General features: G+C 26.5%; 1 non-coding gene across 1 annotated transcript; it reads left to right on the forward strand.

Moving 5' to 3' along the window:
- The first annotated feature begins 4560 nt into the window (after positions 1-4560).
- Positions 4561-4667, forward strand: LOC145839653 (U6 spliceosomal RNA). Its single transcript, XR_014370093.1, has one exon. It is a non-coding gene; the product is annotated as a U6 spliceosomal RNA (small nuclear RNA).
- The last annotated feature ends 1700 nt before the right edge of the window (positions 4668-6367 follow it).

Consider the following 6367-nt stretch of genomic DNA (forward strand, 5'->3'; position numbering starts at 1 on the left):
AAAAAAGAATCTATTAAAGCAAAATAATGGAAAATTAGATAAAGCGAAATAAAAAAAAGTAAACAATAATAAAAATACAGCAGAATAAAATAAAGCAAAATAGTATACAAAATGTATAAATAAAATACAGAAAAATAAAATAAACTTAAATTGAATAAATATAAATAAAGTAAAACAAAGTAAAAAAAAGTATGGAAAAACAAAGAAAATTAAACATAATGATCTTAAGTAAAGCAAAATAAAACAACGAAAAATTAAGCAAAATAAATTATTTAATAACTCTTGTGGCAGTATATGCATGATTGGATTGCTGTAGTGATTTTATGTTATAGGAAAACTTGATTAGGAGCTGTGCTTCATGATTTATCAATACTTTGTGGTTTTTATTTTTGAGTTTGTAGCCGTGTGAGTGTTCTCCAAGTGGCGTGCGACCAAGGGTTTTTTATTTTTTTATATGTTTTTTTGGCTACTTAAAAGTAGAATATAAATGGGGTAGGAAAAATTAAACTTAATGTAACACACTCGCTTTTGCCTTGAAAACGTTATCGTTGCAAAGGTTAGAGTAAAACTGTTATTTTTTTACCATAAAAAAAGTTTATATTTTTGATTAGTGCAAGTATGCTATTAATGTTTATCAAATTTTTTATTAAGCAAGTAGGTGTTTGATATTTTAATCACTTTGTGAACAGTTTTAGTTTTGTAGAAACAAGATGTTATATCCTATATCGATTAAATCAAATGTATCTAGAAAGGTAGGATCGCTTCACGATTCTGCGTGTCATCCTTGCGCAGGGGCTATACTAATATCATCTATATCAGGGTTTCCCAATCTCATTTACTAAATCGCCACCTTTTCTGAAATTTGGAAAAAAAAAATCGACCCTCATGATTTTATACAGTAATTTTCCTCTTGAGTACGTACTTTTGAGCCAAAAAAAGTTGTGTTTAAAATGTAATTTAGAGTGCTACTTCTTGGGCACACACTTTTGGGCTGTGTTTAAAGTAACTTACAGGACTTAAGAAAATAATTTGTAGTTATTTTATTATAAGCCTGGTAAAGTGTTTTAAAATACTTAATTATTAAAAAACCTTATGTATTCTGTAATCAATTCTGTCCAAATATGAATTGTTTTGAAACTAATGAACCCTTTAGGATAGTGGTGGACAACTTTTTTTGTCATCAGGTCATAATAACTGAAAATCCTTTATTGTGTCGACTTGTTAAAAAATGTACTTGCGGGCTACGTTATTTAAAAAACTAAATTATAAGAGATTTAAAAAACGTGAGCAAATTTGTAACAAAATTATCTAGTATTATTGTGATCTAGGAAAAGCTATTGTGAACATAAAATCAAATTGAAAGCGTATTTCAAAATATTAAGTATCAAAAAACTAAATTTTATTTTTTTTGCACAAGTAGTTTTAAAGATACTAAGATCTGGACCGTACGAGTCAAAATAGCACGAGAACAAAATAGCACGAGTGCAAAGAATTGCACTAAGATACTTTTACAAGAAGACAAATTTGCACGAGGGCACAAAACTGCACGAAAGAACAAAATTGCACGAATAAAATTTTGCATCAAGGGTCAATTTTGTACAAGTTACATTTTTGTACGAGAGTAAAAAAAACAGGAAGAAAATAAAAATAAAAAAAGACAAAAAAAAAACTAATAGATAAAATAATAAAAAATTAAAAACTAAATTAATTTTTTTTTTTAAATTAAAAAAAAAGAATTCAACCCATGCAAAATTGTCTGCTCGTACAAAAGTGTCTTCGTGCAAAAGTATCTTCGTGTAATTTTATTTCCTCGTGCAAAAGTATCTTCGTGCAATTTTGTGCACTCGTGCAATTTGGCACGCTCGTGCTAATTTGACAGCAACCCACACTACTTAAAGTATTTGATATTATGATATACTTAAAATAAAGCTAAGCATAACTTAATCTAGTTTTTATTATAACTTTACACCAAAATTAAATATAAGTTAGAAATTATTTCACTGAGGGATGTCCACACGTTATTTAGTGTTATTTTGTTAGCTATTTACTACTAGATCAAAATATCTATACTGTTTTATGTACTGTAAGGGATAACGTCTTTTTGCAAGAGACCATAGTACAGTTTTAAAGTTTCAAGACAACTTAACTGCTGGTGTTAAAGTCAAAAAAAAAAAATATTAAGTATAAACTTATAATTCTTATTAACTGGAATACAATTACGAATTTTCTTTTTTGTGAAAGTTTTCTCTTTATAAAAAAAAGACAAACAATCAATTATAGCAAACTTGTTAGTTTGTTAAGACTCAAGTTTCTGATAGCTTCTAGAGCTGTTTTTTATCAATTATTAAACCTCGTTTTGTTGAGGATGTAAGGTTTATATATTCAAACTTACTCAACCGTGAAAACTATTAAATATGTTTTAGAAATCATGAGTTTTTGTAATAACTAGTGCCCAGACTTCAAAATGTTGGGCAGACATAAAACTTTTACTCTTTAGCTTGCTATTTTACTAATTGTAGCTTGCTATTGAATATTTGTCCCTGAAGTAAAACTTGAACAAAAAAAGTCCATTTTGTTTACGTAAAATATATTTTAAAAAAATTTAAGTTGTTAGGACTACTATTTTTAGTAAATTACATATTTTTATTGATATCTTTTCTCATTGAACAACTACATAGGTCATAGATGAATTGAATCTCTCTCACCATTTTATAACCTGACATATATGCTATTTGGGATCATAAGTTGTTTGTAAAAATCTATGTTATCTATTATAAACTATTACTCATGATATTTCCAATCGTTTTTTGAAAAGTCACATAGTTAGACTAAAAATTAAACTATATTAAAGTCAGTTTTTTAATAGAATAAAAAAGTTGTTGTAATTAGTTAAGATATATTTTGTAAGTTAAGTTTTGAAATCAATATTCTGCTTTTGAGCTTGCACTACTAAGTTAAAAAAGTAACTTTTGATTATCATCCCCCTTATTGCAAATCAGTAACAACAAACATAGGTAAAAAGTTTCTGAAAATAATAAACAAACACTTTGGAGAAAATAGTAAGTTGAAAAAGTATTTAAACAAAAACAATATAAAATTAAGCAATAGCTGCATGACAAATATTGAAACAATAATAAAAAACCACAACAAAAAAGTAACAAACAACAATAAAGTAAACAATAATGAACCATGTAACTGCAGAAAGAAACAAACATGTTCCCTGGAAGGAGAAGAATGTAGGGCAGAAAATGTAATTTGACAGGCAACAATAATAACAGACAATTCATCAAAAATATACATTGGACTAAGTGCTAATCAGCTAAAAAAACGTATATCTACACACAATTCAACAATAAAAAGCAATCCTAACGACAAAAACTACCTCCGGTATAAACAAGCAACTGAATTCTCAAAATTAGCCCGTAAATCAAAAAATGAAAACAAGAAATACAAAGTAAGTTGGTAAGTACTACAAAGAGAAAAAAATCTAAACCAGGAATAATGACATGCAGACTGTGCTTAAAAGAAGCTTTATCAACACTTGAATCTGGTACAAATTGCATCAACAAAAGAACGGAGTTAATGAACTCATGCAGACACAGAAACATATTTTTATTAATAAACCAGAAAGCAGAAAAAACTTAAACCAGATTATAATTATAGTAAAAAATAGGTCGTTTTTCTTGACTTTTTGTTGAAATTTAGTTTAAATTAATTTTTTTTAGATAGTTCTTAATTCAACTTAGATAAACTTTATAATTCTTTTTAAATCCTAAATCCGTTTAAATTTTGACTGTTATGTTAACTTAGCACAAGTTAAATTTTGAAATCTTCAGCGACTTTGAGTTTTATTAATGTTTTGTTTACGCTTGGCTTAAAATCACAATTTTAGACAATTCTTAATTTCATTTAGATAAATTTCGAGATATAAATATTTTTTTAAAAAAGCTTTGAATTTAGTTTTATTTTCAACTCAGTATACTTTTGTTAATTCAGTTCGTTTTTAAAATTTAGTACCAGTTTTACCTAATTATATTCTGACATGCTTGAATTTTCGAGTATGCAACATTTAAATTTTTGTTTATATTTATCACGGATGAATAAGGTTTTAAATAACAGTATAAATAACTAACATTGTTATATGCAGTTTAATATTTTATTTTTGCATGATAAGGTCGCAATTTTTTGCCACCGAAACTTGTCGCGAATAAAATATATATTTTGCATAAATCTATCTAAGTATATTATAATAAAATTTTATGCTACAATACAATGTTTGTTTAGATATACCTTAACTTAATTTCAGTTTATAAAAGACACCTATGCAAAAGTGTCAACTTGGTCTAAAATTTTACTAGTTTACAAATGACGTCGTGCAAAAAAGACTTTCTGTGAGTTTTTGACACATACTCGAATAAAATATACTGTATTTAAAGAGAGAGAGAAAAGAATGTTAATGCATGAGCTTCTTTATACGTGACGTCGCAACTTTTTGCGCACAAACATTTTCATCAGACTAAACCGACGCGTATATATACAAACTTTGACTTAACGTTGTACGTACTTGCTTCGGCAGTACATATACTAAAATTGGAACGATACAGAGAAGATTAGCATGGCCCCTGCGCAAGGATGACACGCAAAATCGTGAAGCGTTCCTACTTTTTTGGATAACTTTGTTTATAATTAATAGTATAGTTAAAATTATTTCGTTTTTATTAAACCAGAACTACATAAAATTTATTAAAATAAGAAATACCTACTTGCTTAATAAAAAGTTTAAATACAAACCACTCATTTCTGAAAAGTTGGGAAGTTTGTTGATTAATTTCATTTAGCATATCATCAGAACAAAGTTGCTTAAAATTGATAATATTATGATAAATTTAGTTGTGTATAATGATCTTTTAAATATCTTGCTAAAAATAGTTAAGTCATAAAGAGTTAAATGTAAAAATATGTTTAAAGGTATAATATAGAATTAAGTTTACTTAACTAATTTCAAGTTATTTTTAAGACAAAAATGTTAAAATAAAAACACTTAAGACGGTAGAATTTTTTACTTGAAACTAAATTTAAAAGTACGTTACAAAAAAATATTAAAAACACGCTATTTATATAGTTTTAAGTTGTAAAAATTTCGTAGTTGTATCTTAATAAAAAGTTTGATTTAATTAGTATGCTTGTATTGATCAAAATAAATGAAATCAAAGTTAAGTAAAATAAGTTATAGCAAAAAATCTGAACTAAATTAAGCGAATAAAATAGAGCAAAGGATGTTAATGCATGAGCCTCTCGTTACGTGACGACACAACTTTTTTCGCACAAACATTTTCATTAGACTAAACCGACGGGTACATATACGAAGTTTGATAATGCACCGTATTCACTTACTCCGGCTTACTTACTTACTTAGTGTAATTTTAAGATGATTGGAATTATTTTAATGTACAGTAACCACTCGCTTATTTACGCACATTGTGACCACATAAAAAATGCGTAAAGATACGAGAGGTGCCAAATATACTTACAATAATGGCTGTTTTTTGTTATTGTTTCTACTTAGCTGACTGGGGACTTAACCACTTTTAACACCTTGTTTACTTTATTTATAAATATGAAAACAAAAGATAAAACTATAAATATATTGAAAAAAAGAAGGATATAAATTTATATAAAATAATTAAACTTCTAGAAAAATTTTACTAATTTTAATAACAAGTATATTTTATCTTTGTCTTTATTTATTTTTGACTTATTTGATGCTTAACATTTATATTCTATTGTACTTGACAAGTTCAATTTATAATTAAGCATTTGTTTACAATTAAGAAATGGTGTGGTGTCTATATTAAAATTTGTTTCTATAGCCTTTTACAAAAATATGCATTTGGTGCTGTAATGGATTTCTTCTTTTGAACAAAAATATATAAGATATAAGAAAAATGTTTAATAAAAGTTGATTATTTTATTACAACTTTTTTTAGTTTTACCTTTGCCCACATAAAGATAAACTTAAATCTAATCTCTTATTGTTAACAAAATTTCTGATATACTGAGGTATAACTAAATGTTTATCAAGTAATCAAGGAACATAAGTTTACAAAGTCTAAAGATATAGAGGTGAGTTAAAATTCAAAAACATATTTTTAATAAAAATATACAATAAACCTAATTTGTGCAATATAAAAAAAAATTAAATATTATTTTTTTGAATTTTTTAGGATTCTAAAATGCGTAACTGACCGAGAGTGCGTAACGTCATGAGTACGTAAAGATGCGAGAGGTTACTGTATCTAATTTCTATGTTTTCTTTATGAACTGTTAGAACTCGTTTTTTGCAAGGTCTAATGTCACGTTTATAGAG

The sequence above is a fragment of the Thalia democratica genome, chromosome 6 (genome assembly GCF_965202585.1).
Source record: "Thalia democratica chromosome 6, ktThaDemo2.hap1.1, whole genome shotgun sequence".
NCBI lineage: Eukaryota > Metazoa > Chordata > Thaliacea > Salpida > Salpidae > Thalia > Thalia democratica.